This window comes from Bufo gargarizans, chromosome 9 (genome assembly GCF_014858855.1).
Source record: "Bufo gargarizans isolate SCDJY-AF-19 chromosome 9, ASM1485885v1, whole genome shotgun sequence".
NCBI classification, from domain to species: domain Eukaryota; kingdom Metazoa; phylum Chordata; class Amphibia; order Anura; family Bufonidae; genus Bufo; species Bufo gargarizans.
Window position 1 is genome coordinate 171354008 of NC_058088.1, and position 17881 is coordinate 171371888.

Genomic DNA, 17881 nt, shown 5'->3' on the forward strand with positions numbered 1-17881 from the left:
AACTTTGAAGACCCGGGTCCCATTTTAGCTGAAGGGGTGGTCGTCTCTGCTCTTTATCCTGATTTGGAGGCAGAGGTTCAGGCAGCCCAGGCAGAGGCTCCTGATCTTTGTCCCCCTGGGAGGTTGTTTGTGCCTCTCGCTTTACGACACAAGGTTTTTAAGGAGCATCACGTTACTGTCCTTGCTGGGCACCCGGGGAGCAGAGCCACAGTGGATCTCATTGCTCGGAGATTCTGGTGGCCAGCTCTTCGTAAGACAGTTGAGGGTTTTGTGGCAGCCTGCGAGACCTGCTTCCGTGCCAAGGTCCATCATTCACGGCCATCGGGTTCTTTCCTCCCGTTACCCATTCCTTCCCGTCCTTGGACGCATCTGTCCATGGACTTCATTACGGACCTGCCTCGTTCCTTGGGGAAGACTGTGATTCTGGTAGTAGTGGACCGTTTTTGCAAAATGGCGCATTTCATTCCCTTTCCTGGGTTACTCAATGCTAAGATGATGGTGCAAGCGTTTGTTGATCACATTGTTAAATTGCATGGTATCCCTTCAGACATAGTCTCTGATAGGGGCATGCAATTTGTTTCCAGATTCTGGAAGGCCTTCTGTTCTCGCTTGGGGGTTCGGTTGTCGTTCTCTTCTGCTTTTCACCCGCAGTCGAATGGTCAGACCGAACGCGTCAATCAGAATCTGGAGACATATCTGCGCTGTTTTGTGGCGGAGAATCAGGAGGATTGGTGTTCTTTTTTGTCCCTTGCTGAGTTTGCTTTAAATAACTGTCGCCAGGAGTCCTCTGATAAGTCACCATTTTTTGCTGCATATGGGTTTCATCCGCAGTTAGGGACATTCTCTGGAGAGGGGTCTTCTGGTTTACCTGATGAGAGATTTTCCTCGTCTTTGTCATTTATTTAGCAAAAGATTTGGGGTAATCTGAAGACGATGAGTGAGAGATATAAGAGTGTGGTGGATAAGAGACGTGTGCCTGGTCCGGACCTGAATGTGGGTGATCTGGTGTGGTTGTCTACTAAGAATATCAAACTGAAGGTTCCCTCCTGGAAGTTGGGTCCTAAGTTTATTGGGCCTTACAAGATCTTGCCCGTCATCAATCCCGTTGCCTTCCGTCTTGATCTTCCTCAGACTTGGAAGATGCATAATGTTTTTCACAGGTCCCTATTAAAACCTTATGTCCAACCCACTGTACCCTCCTCTTTGCCTCCTCCTCCGATTGTTGTTGATAGTAATCTTGAATTTCAGGTCTCTAGGATTGTGGATTCTCGCATTATCCGCGGTTCTCTCCAGTACCTCGTTCATTGGGAGGGTTATGGTCCTGAGGAGAGGATGTGGGTCCCAGTGGCGGACATTAAGGCCACTCGTCTCATCAGGGCTTTCCATAGGTCTCATCCTGAGAAGGTGGGCTCTGAGTGTCCGGAGTCCAACCGTAGAGGGAGGGGTACTGTCACCGCCAGTTCTGTGAGAAGGTCTGTTAGACGTTCTTCTCTACCTCTTGCATGATGTTCTTTGTTTTGGTTTCACTTTGTCATCTCCTTTCCTTCTCTCAGCTGTCACCTATTTACACTAATTGTCTCCCTGCATACTGCTGTTTTGTTGAGTTCAATATATAAATTGCATGCAGTGAGCTCCCCCTACTGGAGACTACAGGAAGACAGAACTGTATCTTTTAACTCTATGTCTATGCAGGGGATTTGGAGCTCTGTAGCAGCGTTCCAACTGCTTTAAAGATTTATTATCAGAAATTAATTGTGAATTTGGGGCTTATACAAATAAAAAAAAAGAATAGTACAGTACATAGAGTGTGGCACGTGTAGATATTTCATGTTTGTTCCCTCAGGGCAAAAAGGATCTACAGGAGAAGTTGGAAAGAGTGGTCCACATGGACAAAAAGTTTAGTGTCACTAATCACTTCAAGGAAAAGTCCAGATTAATCCAAATAAATGGTGACACATAAAACAGGTAGGTTCATCGTACCCTCTAATAGGGAATGTTCATTTAAGTGGAGCCCGTGGCTTTGCAAGAAAGCAAGTTCCATAGAAAACAATGAAAAATCATTGATTTTCCGTTTAGACTGTAGATTGAACAACAGACTCTTCAAAGAAATACCATAAAATAAAAACTGGAATATCCCTTTAAGATCTGTATGACTTAATAAGCGGATGTTAAATCAATTTGTAATGGATTTACTGGACTAATCCTGTTGATTTGTTAATTCTATAGGCGAGAAAGAGAATCTGGAAAGCCGGAGTCAGGACTGTATGGTGAGAAATTCGGAAATGTTTAGTGTGCAAACAGTGCAGTGACCAGCAGAATAGTGAGTGCAGCTCTGGAGGATAATACTGGATGTAACTCAGGATCAGTACAGGATAAGTAATGTAATGTATGTACACAGTGACTGCACCAGCAGAATAGTGAGTGCAGCTCTGGAGTATAATACAGGATGTAACTCAGGATCAGTACAGGATAAGTAATGTAATGTATGTACACAGTGATTGCACCAGCAGATGTCACAACCAGACAGCTGAAAAGCTCTGACAGAGGTCTTTCAGAACCTCCTCCTTGACTTTGTTGTGGTATTCAGTTTCTCATCTCGTTAGCCTCTCTCAGCTGTCATGTGTTGGACTAATTGCTTCCCTTTAAATTCCTCCCCAGAAGGCTTTTCTGGGCGGCTTATATTTCTTCCTGGAGTGTGTGTGCACGCTGGTCTTGTTCTCCTGTCTGCTACAAAAGCTAAGTGTTGAACATTTATCTGTTATTTTCTGTTTGCTGGATCCCAGGTGACCCTGACTCCCTCCGTATCTTGTGTAGGGAGCCGGTGGTCGTGTCCCCTCACTATCGTAGGGTGCTCAGGGGTTATATAGTCAAGGTACGTGGATATGCAAACCTCCACCATTCGGATCTTTGCATAGGCTGAGCAACCAGGGAAAGTGCCAGGTCTTCTGCAGGGGTCCCCCCTTGGTTCCTTAGTTTTTGGATCCAGCAAGTCATTTATGCATGTTGCTTTGCCTTGTTTCCTGTACACCGTCCATGACATTATAAGCCGCCAAAACCGTCTTAAGCATGGATCCGGTTTCACTTTTGGCTGAACGCTTCCAGGGTCTTTCATTGGAGGTAGCTGATCTCCGTAAGACTTTTTCTCAGCTTCAAGTGACCGGTTCAGCTTGCGTTCATGGAGCTTGTTCTGAGCCTAAGATCTCGCTCCCGGATACGTTCTCCGGGGGTAGTGAGAATTTTGTGCGTTTTAGAGAGGCTTGCAAACTCCATTTTCGCCTTCTTCCCCTTTCCTCTGGAGATGAGGAACGGAGGGTGGGGATCATTATATCGCTGCTCAGAGGTAACGCTCAGTCCTGGGCCTTTTCGCTGCCGGAGGGGGCACGGCCTCTCCGTTCAGTGGATGAATTCTTTTTAGCCCTGGGTCAGATATATGATGATCCGGATCGTATTGCTCTGGCTGAGTCTAGACTACGTCTATTATGCCAGGGTAAACAATCCGCAGAAATATACTGCTCAGAATTTCGGAGATGGGCAGTTGATACTGGTTGGAATGATGCTGCACTCCGAAGTCAATTTTGCCATGGTCTTTCAGAGGGATTGAAAGATGCATTTGCCTTTCACGAGAGGCCTATTTCTTTGGACTCTGCTATGTCTCAGGCCGTTCGTATTGACAGGCGTCTTAGAGAGAGAGGAGAGATGTCCCCTTCCTGTCATACTCAGTCCCAGGACAGTGCAGCGGTCCCATTCTGTGCGCAGGGGTCTCAGTCGCCGTCAGCCCCTTCTGAGCAGGAGCCCATGCAGCTGGGGTTGATTGCTTCTGACAATAGAAGATTCAGCCCGCATGGGAGGGTTTGTTTTTGTTGTGGAGGTATAAATCATTTGGCAAATATTTGTCCCTCTAGGAGATTCAGGCAGTTTTCTGGGAGTAATAAAGAAACAAACAGGAAAAAGTCTTTTAAAAATGTTCCGTCTGTTACTATTGGCAGGGTTGAGGCGGAAATTGAAGGTTTTCCATTTGCTTGTAGTTCCCGTTTTGTCCTGCCGGCTAGGGTGGCGCTAGAGAGCAAGAACATTTTTTGTGAGATTTTTGTGGATAGTGGAGCAGCGGTCAATCTCATTGATAATCAATTTGCGATAACTCATGGTTTCCAGGTGCGCACTTTGGGAAAGGATATTCCTGTTTTTGCTATCGATTCCGCTCCACTTTCTCAGAAATCATTAAAGGGCATAGTTCACAATATCCGTTTAATTGTGAGTGATGCTCATGTTGAGGATGTGTCATGTTTCGTCCTTAGCGGTTTGCCCACCCCTCTGGTGTTGGGGCTGCCCTGGCTCACTAAGCATAACCCCCCCATTGATTGTCAAGCGAGGCAAATAAATGGTTGGAGTGACTTTTGCAGAGAGAATTGCCTCATGACATCTGTTTCTGAGGTTGCTACTAAGACTGTACCATCTTTTCTCTCTGAATTTTTGGATGTCTTCTCTGAGAGTGGAGTTCAGGATTTGCCCCCGCACAGGGAGTACGATTGCCCTATTAATCTCATCCCAGACACCAAGCTGCCTAAATCTCGTTTATACAATCTTTCCCAACCTGAGAGGATCGCTATGCGTGCTTATATCTCTGAGAGTCTGAGAAAAGGACACATACGACCCTCAAAGTCACCTGTTGCCGCTGGTTTTTTCTTTGTTAAGAAAAAAGATGGTTCTTTAAGACCTTGTCTGGATTTCAGGGAGCTGAACCGTATCACAATTCGTGACCCTTATCCGCTTCCTCTGATCCCGGACCTGTTTAACCAGGTTGTTGGGGCTAAAGTCTTTTCCAAATTAGATCTAAGAGGGGCATACAACCTGGTCAGGGTCAGAGAAGGGGACGAATGGAAGACGGCCTTCAATACCCCTGAGGGCCATTTTGAAAATTTGGTTATGCCTTTTGGTTTGATGAATGCCCCAGCCGTTTTTCATCATTTCGTGAACAGCATTTTTTATCATTTGATGGGAAAATTTGTATTGGTGTATTTGGATGGCATTTTGATTTTTTCTCCCGATTTCAAAACTCATAAGGAACATTTACGTCAGGTCTTGCTCATCCTGCGGGAGAATAAATTATATGCGAAACTGGAAAAATGTGTGTTTGCGGTTCCAGAAATTCAATTTCTGGGGTTTCTTCTCTCCGCTTCTGGTTTTCGCATGGACCCCGAGAAGGTCCGCGCTGTGCTTGAGTGGGAGCTTCCTGAGAATCAGAAGGCGCTGATGCGTTTTTTGGGCTTTGCCAATTATTACAGGAAGTTCATTTTGAATTATTCTTCTATTGTTAAACCACTCACTGATATGACCAGAAAGGGGGTAGATTTTTCTTCTTGGTCAGTAGAGGCGCGTAAGGCTTTTTCTGATATCAAGGAGAGTTTTGCTTCCACTCCCATCTTGGTGCAACCTGATGTTTCTTTACCCTTCATAGTTGAGGTTGATGCTTCTGAGGTGGGCGTGGGGGCGGTCTTGTCTCAGGGTTCCTCTCCTGCCAATTGGCGACCGTGTGCCTTTTTCTCAAGAAAACTCTCCTCCGCAGAGAGAAATTACGATGTGGGAGATAGGGAATTGTTGGCCATCAAGTTGGCTTTTGAGGAATGGCGCCATTGGCTAGAGGGAGCCAGACACCCTATTACCGTATTTACTGACCATAAAAATCTGGCCTACTTGGAGTCAGCCAAGCGTCTGAACCCGAGACAGGCCAGATGGTCTTTGTTCTTTTCTAGGTTTAATTTTGTTGTCACGTTCCGCCCTGGAGTTAAGAATGTGAAGGCAGATGCCCTGTCACGTTGTTTTCCGGGAGGCAGGAATTTTGAAGACCCGGGTCCCATTTTGGCTGAAGGTGTGGTGGTCTCTGCTCTTTTTCCTGAATTGGAGGCAGAGGTGCAGGCAGCCCAGTCAGAGGCTCCTGATCTTTGTCCTCCTGGGAGGTTGTTTGTGCCTCTCGCTTTAAGACACAAGATTTTTTAAGAACACCACGATACGGTCCTTGCTGGGCACCCGGGGGTAAGAGCCACACTGGATCTCATCGCTCGGAGATTCTGGTGGCCTGCGCTTCGTAAGTCGGTTGAGGGTTTTGTGGCAGCCTGCGAGACTTGCGCTCGTGCCAAAGTCCCTCATTCACGGCCATCAGGTCCTCTCCTTCCCTTACCCATTCCTTCCCGTCCTTGGACACATCTGTCCATGAACTTCATAATGGACCTGCCTCGTTCCTTGGGGAAGACTGTGATTCTGGTGGTGGTGGACCGTTTTAGCAAAATGGTGCATTTCATCCCTTTTCCTGGTTTGCCCAATGCTAAGACGCTGGCGCAGGCATTTATTGATCACATTGTCAAATTGCACGGTTTTCCTTCAGACATAGTCTCTGATAGGGGCACGCAGTTTGTTTCCAGATTCTGGAAGGCTTTCTGTTCTCGTTTGGGGGTTCTGTTGTCATTCTCTTCTGCTTTCCACCCGCAGTCGAATGGCCAGACAGAGCGCGTCAATCAGAATCTGGAGACATATCTGCGCTGTTTTGTGGCGGAGAATCAAGAGGATTGGTGTTCTTTTTTGTCCCTTGCTGAGTTTGCTTTAAATAACCGTCGTCAGGAGTCCTCTGATAAGTCACAATTTTTTGGTGCATATGGGTTTCATCCGCAGTTTGGGACTTTCTCGGGAGAGGGGTCTTCTGGTTTACCTGATGAGGACAGATTCTCCTCGTCTTTGTCATCTATTTGGCAAAGGATTCAGGATAATCTAAAGAGCATGAGTGAGAGATATAAGCGTGTGGCAGATAAGAGACGTGTGCTTGGTCCGGACCTGAATGTTGGTGATCTGGTGTGGTTGTCTACCAAGAATATCAAATTGAAGGTTCCCTCCTGGAAGTTGGGTCCTAGGTTTATTGGGCCTTACAAAATCCTGTCTGTCATCAATCTTGTTGCATACCGTCTTGATCTTCCTCAGACTTGGAAGATCCATAATGTTTTTCATAAGTCCTTATTGAAACCTTATGTTCAACCCATTGTACCCTCGCCTTTGCCTCCTCCTCCGATTATGGTTGATGGGAATCTTGAATTTCAGGTCTCTAGGATTGTGGATTCTCGTCTTGTCCGCGGTTCTCTTCAGTACCTTGTTCATTGGGAGGGGTATGGTCCTGAGGAGAGGATGTGGGTCCCAGTGACGGACATTAAGGCCTCTCGTCTCATCAGGGCTTTCCATAGGTCCCATCCTGAGAAGGTGGGTTCTGAGTGTCCGGAGTCCACTCGTAGAGGGAGGGGTACTGTCACAACCAGACAGCTGAGAAGCTCTGACAGAGGTCTTTCAGAACCTCCTCCTTGACTTTGTTGTGGTATTCAGTTTCTCATCTCGTTAGCCTCTCTCAGCTGTCATGTGTTGGACTAATTGCTTCCCTTTAAATTCCTCCCCAGAATGCTTTTCTGGGCGGCTTATATTTCTTCCTGGAGTGTGTGTGCACGCTGGTCTTGTTCTCCTTTCTGCTACAAAAGCTAAGTGTTGAACATTTATCTGTTATTTTCTGTTTGCTGGATCCCAGGTGACCCTGACTCCCTCCGTATCTCGTGTAGGGAGCCGGTGGTCGTGTCCCCTCACTATCGTAGGGTGCTCAGGGGTTATATAGTCAAGGTACGTGGATATGCAAACCTCCACCATTCGGATCTTTGCATAGGCTGAGCAACCAGGGAAAGTGCCAGGTCTTCTGCAGGGGTCCCCCCTTGGTTCCTTAGTTTTTGGATCCAGCAAGTCATTTATGCATGTTGCTTTGCCTTGTTTCCTGTACACCGTCCGTGACAGCAGAATAGTGAGTGCAGCTCTGGAGTATAATACAGGATGAAACTTGGGATTAGTACAGGATGATTAATGTAATGTATGTACACAGTGACTGCACCAGCAGAATAGTGAGTGCAGCTCTGGACCAGCTGTTCCTGAGCTGCGATTACCTGTGGGTGTGGTCGCCTGTGGCTGTGTGTAGCTGCTGCTGCTGCTGCTGCTCCTGAGCGTTTGGAGGAAAATCTATCCACCTGAGGCCGGCTCTCTCCTCCCCAGGGGGAGAGTGGGTTCTCAGGCATGAGCGAGGGAAGCAAGCCCCAGGCTCCTGTTCCCAGCGGCAGGCCTTCAGGGGACAGGAGAAGCCAGCGTTTGGCCTGCATGGAGGACTCAGGGGTAAGAAGATCTGGCAGGAGTCGCAGTAATGTGGCTTCTGTCTCCCCTGAGTCTGAGGGTAGTAGGAAGAGCCGCAAGGCTGGATCCGCTAAGGAGGACCCGAAAGCCAGCATGGGTGAGAGTGGCCCTTCCGGGGCCCAGCAAAAGCCGAGTGTTCACGGAGGTGAAGCAGATCTTGAGGAGGAAGGCGGGGGCGTACTGAGGGCCCGGGAGTCCATTTCCACCTACGGATCCCGGGTCATGAGCCACCTCCGTGAGTACGAAGACGCGACTAAGACCCTGAGGAGGCTCCGGGAGGAGCTGCGCGGCTTGAGGTCTTGTGTTGGAGTGGCCCCAAAGAGGAAGAAGCAGGGGCTGGAGAGCCAAATAAAGCAGCTACAAGCTGACATTGGCGAGATTAAGCAAAGGCGGACTGTACTCCGAGATAAAAGCGGCCCGTTTAAGGAAAAACTCCTAAACGAGGAACGTTTTCGGAAGATGGCGGAGGAGAAGGGGCAGATGGGGCAGCAGCCTGACAGCCAGGTGGAGAAGGAACCAGTCGTGCAGGAGGAGGATGATGATGATGACCAGCAAGATCCACCTGGCAGCCTGCAGGAGCAGATTCCGTACAGTGGGCCCCCTGCACGCCAAATAGCAAGGTCACCCAGCTGCGGCTCGGGGGATGAGTATGAGACCTGCGGCCCGGGAGGGGCCCTAGTGGAGGAGATCCAGCTCCTGGAGTCCCCAGTGCGTTTCCAGGACTTATGCTTTGGTGATGAGTTGCCACCGGAGACGCCTGGGGAAGGAAAGAAAAAGGCTAAGAAGACCAAGCTCCAGGAGCAGGTAAGATATGTATACACCCCCCTCCCTGGGACCCCCGGGTCGACCGCAGGGCCGGCTCACTGTATTAGCCCCTCTTCTCAGCCCAGCCCGTGTCCTGCAGTGGACTCGGTGCAGGAGAGAGGGGAGAGCGATGTATCCGATATGGTGGTGAGCTCCGTCTCTGTTTGCAGTAACGGGGATGGAGCTGGTGCGACACCGGCTGAAAAGCCGGACAGGAAGGTTACTGCGGAGGATGAGAGAAAAATCTCTGGCGCTGGAGTTTGCTCCCTGATGGGAGGAGGGGGTGGCTCCACGCCACAGATGGCTGCAGGAGCTCCGATGGCTCCAACCGCTGATGACGCTGTTCCCTCGGGCCAGCAGAGGCATGAAGGAGCTGTCGGAGCTATGACGGTTACGCCTCCCAATGAAGGTCAAGAACTGAGGCCAAAGCCTTTGTTTTGTATTGGCGCTGCTGGTTCAGATGAGCGGCGCCATGAAAGAACAGATCAGCAGCGTTTGGATCAGCGGCGCCCGGTAATGGATCAGCGGCGTCCAAAAGTTGTAAATGGTAGTACTGAGGAAGCGGAGGGCAATGATAAAAGTGGGGTTGGGGCTGTGGTCTGTCTTTTGGGGGCAGCTCCGACCCCAGGGCCCAGTGATGCTGAGGTACCAATAATTACACCAAAACACACCGGTTCAGCCAGTATGAGTGAGGGAGCAGGTGGGGGGCAGAAAATTATTTTTAATAAAAATATGTCTGGGGGTTTGGATGGTGGAGTGAATGGTGTTAGGAGGGAAGGAAGGGAGGTCGCAGAATCTGTTGTAAGTAAGGCTGGTTTGGGGATGGAAGATATGGAAGTGGGTGGTGGAGGGTCTTTGGTAAGCGGGGAGGGTGTGGAACCTGGTCCGGTTGCCCCCCCGGCTGTGGCAGCCCCTGTGCGCAGTTTTGCTACTGTCACGGCCGGGGTGAGTAGGGGACCCTCCTTGTCCTCTGGCTCTGGGGACGGCGTTTTGCAGCGGCGTCTTCTGGAGGCTCTAAAGAGAGGGGAGAGCACAATCAATGTAGAGGGGAGGGAGGTTGATCTATCCTTTTGGATAGATAGGCATGGCCTCTCAGCCTTCCGAGAGCAAAGGAGCGGGGAGACCACGTGGTCCCTCCCGACAGCTGGGCAGGGTGCTCTCCGTAGGAATGTGGTCCGTCTGAGGTGGAGGGGCAGTGATACATGTCCTTCAAGATCAGAAGTTGTTGAGCTCCTTCTAAAGATGGGCTTCAAGGCGACAGACATCTACGCCTTGATACATCCCTATGGGACCCCTGAGTTCGATGTCAGCTTTGTTCGGCCGGAGGGACTTGAGCTCTTCTGGTCGAACTATGAGATGGCAAAGGACGAGCCCAGCTGGCGAGATTTTGCCGTCCAGGCAGTGTCTCGTCAGAACAATGTGAAGAGGGTGACCGTTCTAACCCGTAACGAGTCACTCTCGTGTATTGACATCATGACGTGGCTCGGCCGATATGGGGAGGTGGTGGAGGTTCCCAAGAAGAACAGGGATGAACATGGCATCTGGTCTGGGGCCTGGACGTTCATGGTAAAACTTAGGCTTTTAGGAAACACAGTTACTCACATACCATCTGCCACCTTCCTTGGAAGGGATCGCATCCAGATTTTCTACCAGGGTCAGCCGAAGCTCTGTCACAGATGCGGCAGCCCCACACACTTCAGTGCTAACTGCACTGTACAGAAGTGCGCGCTGTGTGGGGAGATTGGCCACCTCGCTGCATCATGTGCAGAGATTAGGTGTCACCTGTGTGGTGACTTAGGTCACCCATTCAGTCGCTGCCCTCATTCCTTTGCCAATGCGGTCAATGCCCCGGCGGGAGGAAGCCGTGAGGCCAATTCTACTGGGGCAGGGGCTGGCAGAAGTGAAGGAACAGAGGGGCCAGGGAAGAAAAGTAAGCAAAAGACGCCTGCCCAACTGAGGCGTCAGGAAAATCGCCGAAGGGAGAGGGAGATGGGTGAATCCCGGGAACCTCAGGCAACTGGGGAGGCTGGGATGACCCCTGATCTCACCCCTGAGACTGCTGCTACTGCTGAGGCCCAAAGGGACAGTGAGCTGGATGAGGAAATTAGGAGGATCCAGGAAGAGGAAGGTGCCATCTCCTCATTATCCCCCCATGACGGGGGAAGTGGGGGATGGCAAAAGCAGGGTAATAAACGTACAGGGAAAAAGGGAGATTTAAGATCTTCTCCCACCCGCCAGATGCCAAAGGAAGGTACAACCAACCCCCCTCTGATTAGTCTCTCAAACCGGTTCCAAGCCATTGGTGACACCTCCCCCTCCTCAGGGGAGGGAGCCGGTGGGGAGGTTTCGGGAGTCGCGGTGACACCTGGGCCTGCGGGGGACGCCGAGCCTCCTTCTACTGGGGAAAACATGTCCTCAGGGGTGGGGGCTGGCTTGGAGTCAGAGCACAAGGGCAGAGGTGAAATGGACACATCTGTTTGTTTGAAGAGGGGTAAGCCATCATCTGATGAAAAAGTTGGTGGGGGCAGTGGGAAAAGAAAGCCATCTAATTCAATCACCCATGATGGCGGCACTCACTCCGTTGACGCTGGCGTCCATTAATGTCGCCAGCATTAAGTCAGATACGGCTAGATTTGCGGCCTTTGATTTTTTCAGCCGGGTTGAAGCTGACATTTTGTTTTTGCAGGAGACCAGGCTGCCAGATTTGGCATCTGTATTTAAAGCTAAAAGGGAGTGGCGACGCGGATCCTCCTACTGGTCTCTTGCGGCCGAGCCGTATAGCGGGGTGGCAGTCCTTTTTACTGCACCGGTAGAATGCCGACGGGTTATTGAATTAGAAATGGGGAGGTGCCTGATCCTGGATGTCCTCATGAGGGGACAAGAACTTTGTCTAATTAACATCTATGGTCCCCAGTCCAAGTGGGACCGTAAGTGTCTCTTCATGAGGATCAAGCCCTATCTTTTTACAAGTCGGCAGGTGGTCTTTGGAGGGGACTTCAATACTGTCACGAGGCCCCAGGATAGGGGAGGTTCCAGGGACAAGCTGACTTACGACAGCATTGCGCTTAATAAAATAGCTAGTGAGGCTCGTCTGGTGGATGTCCACATCCGGCACACCCCAGGCCACCCGGGGTTCACCTATCATAGGGCTAGTTGTAGGTCTAGAATAGACAGGTTTTATTTAAAGGAGGAAGCCGTCTCTTCAGCCGTGTCCGCTGTGGAGGTGGAGTTCTCCGACCACTGTATGATTTTGTTTTCTCTGAATGTTGCAGAGACCCCCCGAATGGGAAGGGGCTACTGGAGGCTCAATTCGTCTCTCTTGGAAGAAGCGGAGATAAGACAGTCCTTTGAGGATTTCGTTCAGAGCCAGGTACCATTGCTGGATCTCTGCGGCAGTAAGTCTGAGTGGTGGGAGATCTTCAAGGAAAGGGTGGGGAGATTCTTCCGCCAGCTCTCGAGCCTCAGGAGTCTGAGTAAGTATCGCCTGTATCAGGGCCTGAGGAGGAAACTCGAACGTCTTGTCTCGACTGGGGGTAGCCGTGAGGAGATCTCCAGAGTGAAGTCTTTGCTTATGAGGTGTCAGTACGATAGGCACGCATCTTTGGTTTTTGAGAGGGATTACGGGAAATACCGCTCGCCCGACCCTTACAAAAACTGCAGGATGTCAGTGAGTAGTAAGATTGTGTCAGGACTGATTGATAGTACGGGTTCTCTGAGAAGGTCCAGATCAGGGATCCTGGAGGTTGTCAGATCCTTTTACTCACATCTCATGGCAAGGAGGGATCTTGATCGTGATAAGATATCGGCTTTCCTGACTGAAACTGTCCCTGAACCAGGGGTAGACCCCTCTCTTGACGGTTTGACGGAAATGATCAGTGAAGAGGAAGTCAGTCTGGTGATTGAGGGGCTTGCTCCCAAAAAATCACCTGGTCCGGATGGCTTAACATCTGAGTTTTACAAGACCTTTAAGGACACCTTAGTTCCCCTCTTGACTGAGGTATTAAATGAGTGTCTCTCCTCGGGTACTCTACCAAAGTCAATGAGGAGGTCGGCCCTGATCATCCTGTCAAAGGGTAAAGATCCTTTCCACATTGAGAATTGGCGTCCCATAGCGCTCCTCGGTGTGGACAGAAAGATTTTGGCAAAGGTGCTATTTAATCGGCTGGTGAAGTTTGCACCCCAGCTCCTTTCTGGGGCCCAGCATTGCTCTGTTCCCGGCCACAGTACTTTTAGTGCTGTGCTCAGTGTCCGGGAGGCCGTGGAGCAGGGCAGGGCAGGTCACTGGAAGGGGTACATGCTGTCCTTGGATCAGGCAAAAGCATTTGATCGTGTTAACCACGAGTACCTCTGGTCTGTCCTTCTGAGATATGGCCTGCCCGGGGGGTTTGTTGATTGGCTTAAGACCTTGTATGCAGGGGCAGAGAGTTTCCCGCTTGTGAATGGTTGGATTGGGCGTCCTTTTGGGGTGGGATCTGGGGTTCGCCAGGGTTGTCCTCTGAGCCCGCTTTTGTACGTGTTCGCGATCGATCCCTTCCTTAGAGGGGTTGATCGTGGGCCGTTGGCGGGCATCGGGATGGACCGGGCGGCTCCGGAGACTACACTGAGGGTGGTGGCGTATGCTGATGACGTAACTATCTTTGTGTCTTCGAGAGGGGAGGCAGAGTGGGTACTGTCTGAGGTAGAGCGCTACTCAGAGTCATCTGGGTCCAAGATCAACCGAGATAAGTGTGAGAGTCTCTGGCTGGGAGGTGGAGATCCTGGTTTTGATCTCCCGGACACCCTTCCAGAGCCCCAGGAATCTACAAAAGTCCTCGGCATTGAATTTGGCCAGGGGGATTACCCCCATCAAAACTGGGATAGCAGGCTTAAGATTGCCGCTCAGAAGGTGGACCAGTGGAAGGGTTGGTCTTTAACCCTCAGGGAAAGGGTGAACATTATCAAAACCTACCTGATCCCTTTGCTGTTATATCTGGGCAGTGTGTGCGTCTTGCCGGAACCTTTCTGGACTCGGGTCTACAGTCTGTTCTTCCAGATGTTATGGGGAAACAGACTGAACCTTGTCAAGAGGGAGGTTACTTACCGTACGAGGAGACTAGGAGGGTTGGGTATGGTCAACCCTGTGGTGTTCCTGGTGAACACCTTTATTAAGATTAATCTCTCGAACCTCTGGCAAGAGAGGGCTCCTCTGTGGGTAGCCTCCTGTCGGGGATGGTTTCGGCCTTTCTTCCAGGAATGGGAGACAGGGGGGCAAGTGAAGGATCTCCGCACACCACATGGGCATCTCCCGGCTTATGCTGCCCTGGTTCTGAAGGTATTACGTCGGTGGGGTCTGGGGATGTGGGAAATCAGGACTCAGTCAAGGAGACTCCTTGACCAGAGGGTTCTGTTGACCCATTTCCAGAAACCTCTGGCCCTCAGGGACTGCCCAGGTCGGGATCTGAGGGTTGGGTTACGGCTTTTAAATTCCAATAGGATCCCCTTGAAGTTCTTTGACTTGACTTGGCGCTGCTTCCATGGGAAACTGTGTGTGAGGGACAATCTGAAGTGTAGGAGCTCTGAGGACAGGGGGTGTCCCCGTGAGGAGTGCGGTGGTGTGCTGGAAAGCATGGACCACTTCCTGCTTCATTGTCCCTTTAACACAGAGGTTTACACCAGGGTGGGGACCTCCATTGGCTGGCCTAGGCTGGTCACTCTCTCCTATGCGGAATGGGCCTATGGAGCATTCAGACACCTGGGTGGTAGGGACCTTTGCACTTTATTCCTAGTCAGCTCAGTGGTCAGGTACTACACGTGGCATGCACGGTGTTTAGTTTCGACGCAACGCAAAATGGTGGGGTGGTGGTGGGTGGGCTTTTTGTAAGTTTAACTTCTGTATTTGTTAAGTGTAGGTAGGTGCAACCGGATCAGGAAGGTTAGTACATGTACATAGATATTGTAAATATTGTACATAGCTGGTGTTCTGTGGCGAGTGGGCTGGACTGGTGCTGTCTGCGCCGCGCTGAGGAGCATCATGTCCTGTATGGTTGGTTTGGTCTCTGTTTTATATATTTATTTATCTGTTTGTTTTAAAATTTTAATAAAAGAAATACAGGAGTTAACTCAGGATCAGTATAGGATAAGTGAGTGCAGCTCTGGAGTATAATACAGGATGTAACTCGAGATTGGTACAGAATAATTAATATATGTACACAGTGACTACACCAGCAGAATAGTGAGTGCAGCTCTGGAGTGTAATACAGGATGTAACAAGATCAGTACAGGATAAGTAATGTATTTACACAGTGACTCCACCAGCAGAATAGTGAATGCAGCTCTCGAGGATAATATCGGGTCTAACCTAGGAACAGTACAGATGAGTAATGTATGTACACAGTGACTCCACCAGCAGAATAGTGAGTGCAGCTCTGGAGGATAATACAGTATGTATGCTTCTCCCTCCAGTGCATGGAGGGACACTTTCTGTCCCCGTTACTCTGTTTTCCCCTGGTGTTTTGCTTGTTATTGTACTATATTACATGGTTCATATATGGAGACGATTAGATGTTGACTCACAGATCGTTCTTTAACCCAGTTGCTATAAACACTTTTTATTTGTGGCTTGCATTGACTTCCACGCTTTTGTCTGAGGTAACAAACCTTCAGCTGTGCTAAAGTGGGAATAAAACTGGAGCGTTTTCAGCCACTGGATGTAAATTTCACCGACAGCAAGCAGCTTTCTTATTTCATATCTTCACACGCATACAACATATTTCTGCTTGTGTGATACGAAGATAATGATGATGAATCTGAGCCGCAATGAATAGGAGCAGGACTAATGTCTCATCCTCTGCTCCGCAGATACGTGGGAGCTACGCATTGATCTAGTGGACTTCGACCACGTGCAATATTTTGGCAAATACTCCTCATTTCAGATCCTTGTAGAAGAGGAGAAGTACAAATTATTGCTTGGAGACTTCAAAGATGGAAATGCAGGTGAGTGACAGCTATGTCAAGGGAGGGGTTGTAGGAAGCTAGAGGTTGAGTTGAGAGTTGGAAGGAGAGGAGACAACATGGCACAGTGAGGGGTTGTCTACCCCCCCTTCCCCAGGAGCCCTCGGAAGCAGCTTGCAGAGCACCCTTACTCCTTGTAGTTCATGGACTGAGTATTGTGAGGGGGTCAATAGCCAAAGGCACCCCACTCAAAAGGTACCAGAACTGTCATAAAGTCTCGTAACAAGACTGAAGCCAGAGATTAGCACGGCAGAGAGAGATAAAGCCAAGTATTCAAGTTCACCTGCCAGTCTACCTCAAAACCTGCTGGAGCCAAGAGAAAGAACAAAAATTGTCTGGATGCAAGTTTATTCAAGTAAAACTGTTAAACTATACCAAGTCTGGACTCAACTAAGCTTCTCAAGTGTGATACTGCCTGCTGAGCAAGTGTATCTAAACTTATCATGTGCCATACTGTCTACTGAGTGCTGTATCTAAGCCTATTATATGTGATTCTGTCTGCTGAGAAGCTGTTTCCAGTGGCGTGCCAAGGGGGTGGGGTGGCGTTCCGCCCCAGGTGCCAGCTCTCAGGGGGTTGCCGGATGCAATGGGTCCTTCCACTTACTGACCCCTCAGCCCGGGACTCTGCCTGTGCTCCTTCCAAACAGTGCTGCAGCATGATCTTTGCCTGGCTGGCTGCAGGGGGAGAGCTAGATCGGATCATCAGGAATTGGACAAGGTGAGTAGTTACTGCTTTTTTTTATTTCAGTAACACTAAGGGGGTACAATGTGATCACTACTACTGTAAAGGGGGCACACAGAGGGCATGACTACTGCGAAGGGGCACAGAGAGGGCATAAGTACTGTGAGGAGGGCATAACTACTGTGAAGGGGGCATAGAGCGCACTGCTACTGTAAAGGGGGCACAGTGAAGGCATTACTACTATGAAAGGGTCACAGAGAGGGAATAACTATTGTGAATGGGGCACAGAGAGGGCATTACTACTGTGAATGTGGCACAGAGAGGGTATTACTACTCTTAAGGGGGCACAGAGCACATTACTACTGTGAAGGGAGCACAAAGAGGGCATTACTACCGTTAAGGGGCATATGGGGACACAGAGGGCATATCTACTGTGAGGGGGGTGCACAGAGAGGGCATAAGTACTCTGAAGGGGCACAGGGAGGGCATAACTACTGTGAGGCGAGCACAATGTGGACATAACTACTGTGAAGGGTGCACAATGAAGGCATAAGTACTTTGAGAGGGGCACAATGTGGGCATAACTTCTGTGAGGAGGCACACCCGGCATAACTACTGTGAAGGGGCACAATGAGGGTATAATTACTGTAAGGGGGCACAGTGAAAGGATAAGTACTTTATTGGGCCAGAATGTGGGCATAACTACTGTGAAGGCAGCTCAAAGTGGGCATAACTACTGTGTAGGGGCACAATGAGGGCATACCTACTGTAAGGGGGCACAATGTGGACATAACTACTGTAAGGGGGCACAATGTGGACATAACTACTGTGGGGGGGCACAATGTGGGCATAACTACTGTGAAAGGGGCACAATGAGGGCATAATTACTGTAAGGGGGTACAATGTGGGCATAACTATGATGGAGTGCAATGAAGGCATAACTGCTGTGAAGGGGAAAAATGAAGACATAAGAACTATGAGGGGGCACAATGTTTTAAAGTGTGTGTGTGTGTGTGTTTGGTGCCAGAGAAAAGACCATCCCCAGGTGCCAAACACCTTAGGCACATCACTGGCTGTATCTAAGCTTATTATCTGAGATACTGGTTACTGCATATCTAGACTTATCATGTGTGATACGGTCTGCTGAGCTGCTGCATCTCAGCTTATCATGTGATACTGTCTTCTGAGGCGCTGTATCTAACATTA

The 17881-nt window shown here is 49.7% G+C and overlaps 1 long non-coding RNA gene across 1 annotated transcript in view; it reads left to right on the top strand.

Annotated features, from left to right (window-relative positions):
• Positions 1–15975, top strand: part of LOC122945949 — a 30938-nt gene extending 14963 nt beyond the window's left edge. Inside the window, exons 2-4 of the long non-coding RNA XR_006391189.1 lie at positions 1844–1965; positions 2227–2267; positions 15841–15975. This is a non-coding gene — a long non-coding RNA (uncharacterized LOC122945949). The remainder of the gene's footprint in view (positions 1–1843; positions 1966–2226; positions 2268–15840) is intronic.
• Positions 15976–17881: the final 1906 nt, after the last annotated feature.